The following is a 13,061-nucleotide window of genomic DNA, read 5'->3' as shown; positions in this document are numbered from 1 at the left end:
GCATAATTACTTGAGATTAAGAAATGGATATTCCATAATATTTGGTGCAGTCAAATACAAATTCATGTTTAAGTACAAAATTATGAAATCAATTAATTAAAAGATTATGCTCATTGGGAAGGTATATCTAAAGCAGTAAATGGCTTTTCAGGTGATTAAACATCTAAATGATACTTCACACCAAAGAAGAAAGGTTTATTGTGACTATATTCCTTAGCCTGAATAATATTCCTCCAACACAATAAACATAATTCAGTGAAACTAAAATAGAAGAGAGAGTGAATTTCATTTTGTTCATGAAGCTCTGAATGGTTGGCCTGACTGCATTCTTCAAGTTACCAGGGATATCACAGCAACAGCAAGAAAGAGGTTAGGTGAGGAATGAAGTGAGGGCAGGTATGAAAATGGAATCACTATGAGAGGCTGGATTAAAGAAGTGAATCATTTTCACTCAAAATGATCTGTACAGAAAGGCAGTGATATAATTAGACATTTTAAAGCTAATAAGAATTTCAGGGTCATTTGTGAGTGGGAGAATGTTTGAATTTTATAAGCTAGCATTGGCTAAACCCTTCTCTGTACATAGTACAGCAATTATTCTCCCATAAGCCTTCACAAGATACAAATTGGATAGTGTACAAGTAATTACTGATGAATGTGAATATGCTGCTTGGTGATGAAATGTTTTCCTAGAAACAGAATGAAATAAATGGAAAAGGCATTTTTAACTTTGAATAGATATATCCAAAGATAATGTGCACACTACAAAAGGTTTGAAAAGGGTGTTTCAGTAATGTAATCATAAAGGGTCATTTACAGTGGATTTTTCAAAAAGGTCTTTTTATTGTGACATGTAAGGGAATTGCATAGAACAAACATTAAACACATGTTACAGCTATTCACAGCAGTATGGATGCCAAATAAATACATTCTGTTCATTTTAAGACTGATTTTTTAAAATCCATGCAGTTAGAAATGTATAGTACCATTAATAAAGACCTTATATCTAATGAAACTAAACACTGAATTTCTTTCAATTTCAACACTTTTTTACAGTTATGCTTAATTTGATTACATGTTTTAAAAATACCTACACTCAAAAATTAATAGACAGTTTTAAAAATATTGCTATTTGGCCATATTTGATCCTGCATCCTTGCTTTACCATTGCTTCTTAATCCTTTGTGCATTCTCTTCTCACAGCCAGTTGAACCTGTAATTTCACAATTCTCATATGCTGTGGCTCCAAGGAGCACTGCCACACTCAGTGCAAGAAAAGGGTCCTGCATTTTGGAACCTTTCTGACAGAATGACAAGACATATTCAAGAATTAAAATGAGTTTTCTGCATTCACCCAAACTCTTTGTACTCTTCAAAGAAATCAGCGTCTAGAAGACTGAACATTTCCTACATTCAAGGTTTACATCACAAAATAATTATTTGATATACCTCTTTAGTAATGCATTCTATCAACTTCAGAAATATGTCCCAGCTCCAGCCACTCTCTTATCAGAGCTTCGCTTATTACCTCAATGAGAGAACAATGTTACCGGTTGAAAAGGGATGGAACCTCCAGAAATATCACCAATACATGAAAACTCTTATCAGGGTAGCCCAGCAGGTAAAAACTTGGTCTTTCCAATCAGACAAACCTACAATTCTTGACTCTACCCCTTTCAAGATGAATGACCTTTGGGAATTTAATCTTTCTTGGCCTGTGGGGGTTGTTGTGGGAATTAAATGAGATGTCAATAAATACTTAATCAGAATGCACAGCTACTCCCCTTAGCTTCCAGCTCCTCTCCTAGGAGCTGTGGAGATGCTAGGCTCACCATTAAAGAGTGGCTAATCAATTGTATGGCTGATTCACAACAATCTTACTGTGTTGTCAGGTATGTTTTGTGCAATTTGGTTCTAATGATGTATCAAAGCTTGTAAGTGATTTTATTTTTAATAAATTGGAGAGGGCTCAAGGTATAGATGTATGAAAGTCACTTTCAAAATGCTAATTCACGAATGAAAGGGGTTGAGTTACAGCTACTGCACTGGGAGCTGCACACAATCCTGTTCCTCCAAGGGCAGGCCTCTCGCAACAGACAAAAATATCATCTCATTTTGTGTGTTGGATTCAAAAGATCAAAAAATTCTCCAAAAGACTGTTCTTAAACTTCTGAGTTTTTAATTATGGAAAAATGAGAATATTTCAGCAGAGGAAATGGAGAAAATTCAACAGTAGGCTTAAGAACAATTATTTGGAGGTCCAGAAGTAAATTAACTCAGTTGCCTTTTTATGGTTTTTACCTGAATCTATATTTGGTAATATTTTGGGGCACAGGAGGAAGTTTAAGGAAATTGAATATACGAGGTTATATTGTGCCCTAATGAAGTAGCATATGTTCATTCAACAAATATTAAGTTCCTTTTATGTGCCAGGCAATTTCCATTCTAGATGCTAGTGTGTAGAGCATAAGCAAAACAGACAAATCTCTCTGCTCTTGGAGCCTGTATTTGGGGGTGTGTGTATACATATGAGATAGAAGATATAGCATTTGAAATGACTGAGAAAAGATTAACTATTCAACAAATGACACCAGAAAAAACTGCATAGCAAATTAGAACAGAATAAATTTGAATTGAAACCTTGTATCTTACAAACACAAACATCAAGCAAATATACATGTATGAATCCAGATGGAGCAAAGATGTAAGCGTATAAAATGGAACCAGGCTAGAATAAATTCTGGAAAAAAATTTTAATGATTTTAGAACAAGAAAGTCTTCTGTACATATGAAATAGTACGTAGAACTCATAAAGCTAAAGATTATTTACATAAAATTCTTTTTAAAAACCTTTGCATTGGAAAACTTGTGAAAAGGTAAATCAATTGTCTAGTTTTCTTAATACATAAAATTCACTTAATAGGAATAAGATCAACCACTCAGAGAAAAATAGCACAAGCACCAGATTCTATGTAGTTTATTGATACATGGGAAAAGTTATCAGAATTGTTGGAGTACAAACGATCAATAAAAAAATCACTGAAAATATTTCTTTTCTCTATATTTGGATTTTGATTATCTTATGTTGCCTTTATTCTTTAATAAAAAGACTTAATAGGAAATATTGACTAAATAGCTTTGAGGATTTTGTACTCTGAATAAATCAAATAATTTTTTGATTTGGTATTCAGTTAAAATAATGTGCCGATTAAACATAGAATAAATATCTAATATGACTTTATTTTTCAATGGTTGCATTTTTAAGGAAAATTTTTTATATCCACAAACTGTTGAATTATATAGCTAAACAATTATAAGGAAAATCTTCATTGTTGGAACATATTAACACCTTCATAAATTGTAACCATAGCACCTATTCATTTTTCTTTATATTAAAACACCAAGATTACATGAAGCATTTTTAAGTGGTCTCCTGTCTCCTAATGACACACAAAAGGAACATTTCATGTGGTTGTATCACATTTCAAATAATTAGGATGGCTAGAGTATCTTGTTACGAATACTAAATGGCATTAGTGATTAATATTTCATTTTTCTATTGTGCATTTTATTTAATTAACTTTAAAAACTTGAGTGAGAATTTCAGTTGTCATCAATTTCCTATTTTTTGCATAAATGTCTTTATAATTTAAAATTTAAAGTTAAACTTAAAAAAAATTAGTCTTTATAACTTTATGAAGACTCCGAAGTTGCTTAACCAAAAAGTTTGTAATTGAAACATATGCTGAGCAGTACCTCAAATATCAAGGATACAGGTAGTTCTTATTAAAAAATATTTTTAAAAAACTTCAAGTAAGATTTTGAGCCTTTAAGCAAAATTTGAAAGAAAAAATATGGACTGCAATATTTCAAAAGTGAAAGCCCAAAGACTTACCAAAATCTATAGATCTTTGTCGTGCATTTTATTATATTTTTCATACTGGTCTACATAAACAACTTTTAGCTCATATTCTGCAATTCTATAAGCCTCAGGGAATATTCAGGATTCTCCCTATTGCAAGTAAGAAAAGCCCAATTCAAACTATCTTAAGAAAATAAAGGAATTCAATTAGCTTAATGGCTTCAGAAAGGGTTAGATCCAGGAGCTAATAAGACAATATTAATTTAGCTCTATTTATATGATAATTTGGCAGACATTTTCTATATTCTGGCCTCCAGCAGCTCCACATTCTACTCTACTAGCTTTCAGCTTTCAGGCAAGGAATAAGAAATAACATTTTTGGGAATGAGTATTGGCACTAGTCCATTCCAGTTTAATTCATGATATCTCAGGCATGAGTTACATGCTGATGACCTTCAAAGCCAAACTGAACCTTGTCCATTACGACAGGGGAAGGAGTGGCTTCTCATGAGTAATTTGATCTACCTTCAGAAGAAAAATGAATGTGGTACTAGAAAAATTTCCCCTTTATATAATTCCCATAAAATATTGATTCATGCTTTCTATTGTTTCGTATTTATATTTCCTCCTAAAACTGTTATTCTTTCTTGGGTTATTGGGAAAGATGCTTAATTGTTCTTTTTGACTTGCTTTTTCAGTCTTGCTTTCTCTTACATACAGTTTCCTCGGTATGCCAAGAGTGACCAACTTGAAGCATAGAGCTAACCAGGTCACCATTCAAACTCAGATGTCCATCCTTAGTCTCAAATCTTTGATACGTTCATTCTCATTACTCTAATACTCAATTTTATAAGGTAATGTTTCCTCATAAGAACAAAATATAAAAGATTAAGTTAATTGTGATATTATCTTCTCTAAAACCAATTGATAAGGGTTAGGCTTTGTGTCCCCGCCCAAATCTCATCTTGAATTGTAATCCCCCAATCTCCACATATCAATGGAGAGACCAGGTGAAGGTAATTGAATCACAGGGAGGTTTCCCCTTGCTGTTCTCATGACACAAGTGAGTTCTCCCAAGATCTGATGGTTTTACAAGGAGCTCTTCCCCCTTTGCTTGACACTTTCCTTCCTGTTGCCTTGTGAAGATGCCTTGCTTCCCATTTGCCTTCTGTCATGATAGTAAGTTTCCTGAGGCCTCCCCAGCCATGATGAATTGTGAGTCAATTAAACTTCTTTTCTTTATAAATTACTCAGTTTCAAATAGTTCTTCATAGCAGTATGAAAATGGACTAATTTAATACAAGTCTGAATGGGGCTGAATTGTTTTTTCCTCCTGATAAAGTTCTTCCAGTATAGCTGAGTTGAATATTTGTACAAACATTAATTCACAGGTATATTAGAATAAGATACTTTATAGGACTCATAATAAACCAACTTCTCCAAAGGGCAGCCTTGAATACTGATTTTTTTTTTTTTGCCTGTAGTGTACAAGAAGTTTGAAGTTTTTTGTTACAAATGAGATTAAACTATTATATTATTATAATTTTCTGAATGTGCCACCATATTTTCATGCAAAAAAATCTGTGCTACTCTTAATAAGGTTGGCTTATGGCCTTGAGAAAATTTTTTTCACAAAATAAAACTATTATACTCCATTGGGCAATTTTGAATTTTTTTACATACTTAAAGAATTATAATCGTGCTTTTCTTTTTCACCTTGAAACACAAAGGCAGCAACTATACTTGTAATAGATTCATTTAAAAACTGAACTTGATGAATGTCTAGTGATGTTGGGGAATATTACTGTTTTTTTTTTTTTAACTAAGATGGTTCAATGGATACCTGACCTGTCAGCACATACCAAGGAGATAAAATATACATAAAATGATAGTCAATTAGATTATTCAGTGACACATTACCACATAACAGTTTATTTAAATTTTACTTTTAAAGTAAATATGAAATATCCATAACACCTGGCAAACTTTGAATTGGGTGTAATAGCATACATAACAAAAAAGGCTTAGGGAACTTATAACACAAATTCTTTAGTGCATTCACCTCTTAGATATATTGATAATAATTATTGGGTTTCCATCTTGATTTTTTTTGCATCTTTATTAGCATGCAGTTTGCAGTAATAATTAACATGAGCTTTGAAATAGCTGGTTTCAAACACAGCCATAAGTTTCATGCTCTGAAAATTAACATTTCTGTGCCTCAATTTTTACATTGGTAGAATAGAAATAACAAGACCTACTCTATAGGGTTATCAGCAAGTTTATGTGGCATAATAGGAAAGTATTTAGACAGAATTGCACACACAGTATACACTCTATACAGACTAAATGCCGTTTTATTTATGCAGCTCACCTGATATGGGAAGAGAGTTCTTAGACTCCAGAGAACAATATCAATCAGATCTAGTAAATAAAGGCAGAGATAGTCTCCATTTAAGCTAGTACGTTGTGTCAGACTTAATATTCAAAACAGCAAGATGCATTGAGAAATAGAATGAGTGTTGGTTATCTAAGGGATAACACATTGAAATGTTGTGAATTTATAGAACACCTTTGATACATATATTTTAATATATTCTTCCACTGTGTTCTGGATCTCCACTGCAGCTCTCAGAAGAGGGGTAAAGGGATTGACCTTAGGAAGTCTGACAAGTTCTCTCACGCAGAAAGAGTTAGAGTGTGAGGACGTGTGCAGCTGTGTGTAACCCTCAGGTTTAGTGATGGGAAATTGGTGAAGTTTTATCTGTTGGCTCAGTTCAGTGGTAAACTCAAGTGTGGGCTATGTCTTCCATATTATTCTCCTTTCCCAACAATGAGTTATTTAATTCTGAACTTGGAACATTCAACAAATAACCTGTGATTTTCTGAAATTTTCTTGACTCTAGGTCATAGAATGAGAAACCAATAACTAAAAATTAATGAGACATTTTTGTAGTTCATACATATCTTCCACTCTGATGGAGCTTCCAAAAAAGAACAGAATATACTTCTCTAACTCATTAAGAAATATTCAGCTCAATGGTAAGGGGAAAAACCCTTACCATTAAATTTACTTTTTGGTAGACATCAGCAACAAATATTCTTGTTTTTAAAGTGGGAAGATCTATGTAGCACTGACTCATAAATTAGAATAACATTTGAAAGTTACTTGAATTCACTATTCATTTGAATGCATTCTTGATTTTATTCTCGATCTTTAAATGTCCACATCATCTTTGAAGTATTTTGTTCAGTCTGGAGAGGTACAAAAGCTTTTGAAATAAAACAAAAGTAGGTTGGCAGATTTCACAAGAATATTTACTGTAAAAAGATATATTTTCAGAAACTAGCAGCTTTATAATATCAGATTAAAATAAAACAATTGTGTCAGGTAGAATTTGTCATCTCTTAAAAGTTCTGTTTCTTATTAGACTCATTTTCCCTTCTATTTCTTCTTTTTACTTCAGTTCATCGAGGGGCATTTGCATTCTTTATGAAGTCATGACACATCAGATAATCTTTCTACAAGAGCCCATGGTGCATGCTGTCAATGTAAATTTGAGGGTGTAAACAAAGAAGTTTAAAATTTTCAGAAAGCAACATGACTCTCTGCTCCTCATCAGCCTAGCCAACAGGAAGGTGATGAGATAAGAATGTGACCCAGATAAAAGCCAGAGAGGGTAGAAATAAAGTCATCTGGATATTCCAAACGTGTCTTTTTGTGAGGTTAAGGATAGTGGAGAGTTTGCATGCTGTTGTTGTGATTCCCATGAGAAAGGGATTTCGGTGATTCAGGGAGCATAGGAGAAAGCACTACTGACAGCTAAGGAAGTATTGCACTGCTGGTCCGAGACCTCAGACCAAACGTGCCCAGATGATTTTACGTCTCAAGCTCACTGAGCCTAGGTTTGCTTATCTTTACATTGGTGTTATCTACCTGTGACAGATGGTATTTTTCAAAAAGGTCCACAACAATATTTCTGGCTCCCGCACGCTCTTCTGAAATTGTGCCTCTGATAAAGAGGTCATTATCTACCCTCCTCTTGAATCTAGACAAGAGTTTCTGACAGCCTTTACACTTTAGGTAATACTACATGATTTTAAGGTTAGGTCATAAAAGGTGATACAGCTTTCACCTGGCTCTCTTGGGGATGTGAATGTTTGACTCCCTGAGGCACCATACAAGTCTAGTTCCTCGAGTTTGGCATGAAAGAGAAACGATGTGGAGAGACCACCAGGAACTGCTTGCATCTTCCCAAAGCACCAGGTGTGAGAATGCAAAAATCTCCAGACTACCATCTTTTTTTTTTAATTGCCTTTTAGGTTTTGGGGTACATGCAAAGAACATGCAAGATTGTCGCATAGGTACACACATGGCAGTGTGATTTGCTGCCTTCCTCCCCATCACCTATATCTGGCATTTCTCCCATGCTATCTCTCCCCCAACTCCCTACCCCCTACTGTCCCTCCCCTATTTCCCCCCAACAGACCCCAGCGTGTGATGCTCCCCTACCTGTGTCCATGTGTTCTCACTGTTCAACACCTGCCTATGAGTGAGACCAAGCAGTGTTTGATTTTCTGTTCTTGTGTCAGTTTGCTGAGAATGATGGTTTCCAGTTTCATTCATGTCCCTACAAAGGACACAAACTCATCGTTTTTGACAGCTGCATAATATTCCACGGTGGATATGTACCATATTTTCCCTGTCCAGGCTATCATAGATGGGCATTTGGGTTGGTTCCAGGTCTTTGCTATTATAAACAGTGCTGCAATGAACATTTGTGTGCATGTGTTCTTATAGTAGAACGATTTGTAATCCTATGGATATATACCCAGTAATGCCTGTCCCACCTGGCTTCCCCTGCTGATGTCTGGTGTTTTTCTGTCCTTTCCTTTGATTAAAGGCAGGAAACAAGGATGTCAAGTCCCCATTCCTTCCCTACTCTGACAGCAGGATTGAATGTTGTGTATTGTGGTTTTTTATTTTGTTTGTTCATTTTGTTCTGAAATTAAAGTATGCAAAATAAAGAATATGCCATTTTTATACAAAAAAAATATTTTTGGGGGGTCAAATGGAATTTCTGTTTCTAGGCCCTTGAGGAATCGCCACTCTGTCTTCCACAATGGTTGAACTAATTTACATTCCTACCAACAGTGTAAAAGTGTTCCTGTTTCTCCACATCCTCTCTAGCATCTGTTGTCTCCAGATTTTTTAATGATCGCCATTCTAACTGGTGTGAGATGGTATTTCAATGTAGTTTTGATTTGCATTTCTCTAATGACCAGTGATGACGAGCATTTTTTTTAATGTTTGTTGGCCTCATGTATGTCTTCTTTTGTAAAGTGTCTGTTCATACCCTTCGTCTACCTTTGAAAGGGCTTATTTGTTTTTTTCTTGTAAATCTGTTCTTTGTAGATTCTGGATATCAGCCCTTTGTCAGACGGGTAGACTGCAAAAATTTTTTCCCATTCTGTTGGTTGCCAATTCACTCTAACGACTGTTTCTTTTGCCATGCAGAAGCTGTGGAGTTTGATTAGGTCCCATTTGTCTATTTTGGCTTTTGTTGCCAATGCTTTTGGTGTTTTAGTCATAAAGTCCTTGCCTATGCCTATGTCCTGAATGGTTTTCTGTAGATTTTCTTCTAGGGTTTTTATGGTGTTAGGTCTTATGTTCAAGTCTTTAATCCATCTGGAATTAATTTTAGTGTAAGGTGTCAGGAAGGGGTCCAGTTTCTGATTTCTGCACACGGCTAGCCAGCTTTCCCAACACCATTTATTAAACAGGGAATCCTTTCCCCATTGCTTGTTTTTGTCAGATTTGTCAAAGATCAGATGGTTGTAGATGTGTGGCATTGCCTCTGAGGCCTCTATTCTGTTCCATTGGTCTCTGTCTCTGTTTTGGTACCAGTACCATGCTGTTTTGATTACTGTAGCCTTGTAGTATAGTTTGAAGTCTGGTAGTGTGATGCCTCCCACTTTGTTGTTTTTGCTTAGAATTGACTTGGCTATGCAGGCTCTCTTTTGGTTCCATATGAAGTTTAAGGTGTTTTTTTTTCAGTTCTGTGAAGAAGGTCATTGGTAGCTTGAGGGAGATAGTGTTGAATATGTAAGTTACTTTGGGCAGTATGGCCATTTTCACGATATTGATTCTTCCTAACCATGAACATGGAATATTTCTCCATCTGTTTGTGTCCTCTCTTATTTCGTTGAGCAGTGGTTTGTAGTTGTCCTTGAAGGAGTCCTTTACATTCCTTGTTAGTTGTGTTCCTAGGTATTTTATTCTCTTGGTAGCAATTGTGAATGTCAGTTCGTTCTCAATTTGGCTCTCTTTAAGTCTGTTATTGGTGTATAGGAATGCTTGTGATTTTTGCACATTGATTTTGTATGCTGAGACTTTGCTGAGGTTGCTTATCAGTTTAACGAGATTTTGGGCTGAGACAATGGGGTCTTCTAGATATGCAATCATGTCATCAGCAAATAGAGACAATTTGACTTTCTCCTTTCCTATTTGAATACCCTTTATTTCTTTTTCTTGCCTGATTGCTCTGGCTAGACCTTCCAGTACTATATTGAATAGGAGTGGTGAGAGAGGGCATCCTTGTCTAGTGCCAGATTTCAAAGAGAATGCTTCCAGTTTTTGCCCATTCAGTGTGATATTGGCTGTTGGTTTGTTGTAAATAGCTTTTATTATTTTGAGATACGTTCCATCAATACCTAGTTTATTGAGGGTTTTTAGCATAAAGGGCTGATGAATTTTGTCAAAGGCCTTCTCTGCATCAATTGAGATAATCATGTGGTTTTTGTCTTTGGTTCTGTTTATGTGGTGAATTATGTTTATAAACTTGTGTATGTTGAACTAGCCCTGCATCCCTGGGATGAATCCTACTTGATCATGGTGGATAAACTTTTTGATGTGCTTTTGCAATTGGTTTGGCATTATTTTATTGAAGATTTTTGCCTCTGTGTTCATCATGGATATTGGCCTGAAGTTTTCTTTTTTTGCTGAGTCTCTGCCAGGTTTTGGTATCAGGATGATGTTGGTCTCATAAACTGATTTGGGAAGGATTCCCTGGTTTTGGATTGTTTGAAATTGTTTGAGAAGGTATGGCACCAACTCCTCTTTGTATGTCTGGTAGAATTCGGCTGTGAACCCATCTGGACATGGGCCTTTTTTGGGTGGTAGGCTCTTAATTGCTGCGTCGACTTCACACCTTGTTATTGGTCTACTCAGGGTTTTGGCTTCTTCCTGGTTTAGGCTTGGGAGGATGCAAGTGTCCAGGAATTTATCCACTTCTTCCACGTTTACTAGTTTATGTGCATAGAGTTGTTTGTAATAATCTCTGATGATGGTTTGAATTTCTGTAGATTCTGTGGTGATATCCCCTTTATCATTTTTTATTGCATCTATTTGATTATTCTCTCTTTTCTTTTTTATTAATCTGGCTAGTGGTCTATTTTGATCTTTTCAAAAAGCCAGTTCCTGGATTTATTGATTTTTTTGAAGGGTTTTTTGTGTCTCTATCTCCTTCAGTTCTGCTTTGATCTTAGTTACTTTTTGTCTTCTGCTACGTTTTGAGTTTTTTTGATCTTGCTCCTCTAACTCTTTCAATTTTGATGATAGGGTGTCAATTTTAGATCTCTCCTTGCTTCTCATGTGGGCATTTATTGCTATATATATTTTCCTCTAGACACTGCTTTAAATGTGTCCCAGAGATTCTGGTACGTTGTCTCTACGTTCTCGTTGGTTTTGAAGAACATCTTTATTTCTGCCTTCATTTCATTGTTTATCCAGTCAACATTCAAGAGCCAGTTGTTCAGTTTCCATGAAGATGTGCAGTTCTGAGTTAGTTTCTGAATTCTGAGTTCTACCTTAATTGTGATCTGAGAGACTGTTTGTTATGATTTCTGTTCTTCTGCATTTGCTGAGGAATTATGTTGTCAATTTTAGAGTAGGTGCGATGTGATGCTATGAAGAATGTATATTCTGTGGATTTGGGGTGGAGAGTTCTGTAAATGTCTATTAGGTTTGCTTGGTCCAGGTCTGAGTTCAAGTCCTAGATATCCTTGTTAATTTTCTGTCTCGTTAATCTGTCTAATATTGACAGTGGGGTGTTAAAGTCTCCCACTATTATTGTGTGGGAGTCTAAGTCAAGTTCTTAATGACTTACAAACAGACTACCATCTTATTGCAATTGCCTGACAAGACTCTAGGCCAGAACCACTCAGCCAAGGTGTTTTGAATTTCCAATGCACCAAGACCATAAGGGATAATAAATCATCATCATTTTAAAAACATTAAAATTGTTGTTTTAAAAGAAATTTGTGATTTGTTCTGCAATCAATAACTAATACACTGCCATTTAGTTGATTTGGGAAGATTAGACAGTACATTTAAAACTTTGTTTAGAGTAGGTTCTCAATAAAAGATGTTTATTAACAGCTATACATGCTATCTGCATTTATAGCCCTTCCATCCTCTGCCCCCAACAATTTTTAATAAATTTTATAAAGAAAAAATGTTTATCCTCTGTAATTTTTTACTGTATTGAAATTATCTGCCATACATAATTTTTGTAAAGGATATAAAACATCTGGTGAAGAAAGCTGCAAACCTTTTACTAGTGCCCTTCTTAGTATATCTGGAAAACTGAACTAGGCTGAATAAATTATGCCTCCATTTATTTTTTTACTAATTATTCCAGATACTCTAAATTTATACAGGAAGAATTTTTGTTATTGAGGTGAGGAATATTACAATTATAGCAGCACAACCAAATAGAATTTATTAGGATATTCTAAACAGTAAAAATTCTATGTCATGGCATTCTATAATTAGTAATCTTTTAGGGGGCATAATGGACCATACACTGATGTATATGCTACAGGTGTATTTAGCTGGTGGAAAGAAATTCCTTATGGTCAGAGACGCTTGAAAGAGTGCTGACTTGCCCTGGAGCTTAGTTGGGCCTTGAGAGGAGACGCAAACCTGTATGCATTGGCCATTCTAAACAGAGCTAAAGCCAACTGAAACCATCCCACATAAAAAAAAATAGAATTGGAGCTTTTGCTCCTGAGAATGAGGAAACAGAAACTTTGGAAAATTAGACTGTGTATATCTGTGCTATGCTATTTCCTTCCATCTGAACAAATATCAGTGAAGTCTGCTGTATATTCCAATTATCACCAAGGTATTTTGTCA

At 35.2% G+C, this 13,061-nt stretch overlaps 1 long non-coding RNA gene across 1 annotated transcript in view; it reads right to left on the bottom strand.

Annotated features, from left to right (window-relative positions):
* Nucleotides 1-821: 821 nt before the first annotated feature.
* LOC116551250 overlaps nucleotides 822-13,061 on the bottom strand; it is a 504,137-nt gene continuing 491,897 nt past the window's right edge. Inside the window, exons 4-5 of the long non-coding RNA XR_004268797.1 lie at nucleotides 3,896-4,042; nucleotides 822-1,301 (exon numbers count right to left, since the gene is read on the bottom strand). This is a non-coding gene — a long non-coding RNA (uncharacterized LOC116551250). The remainder of the gene's footprint in view (nucleotides 1,302-3,895; nucleotides 4,043-13,061) is intronic.

Source organism: Sapajus apella, unplaced genomic scaffold (assembly GCF_009761245.1).
Source record: "Sapajus apella isolate SASKATOON/1434 unplaced genomic scaffold, GSC_monkey_1.0 scaffold9, whole genome shotgun sequence".
NCBI lineage: Eukaryota > Metazoa > Chordata > Mammalia > Primates > Cebidae > Sapajus > Sapajus apella.
The sequence above is the reverse complement of the archived record's forward strand: the minus strand, read 5'-3'. Positions and strand labels throughout refer to the sequence as shown.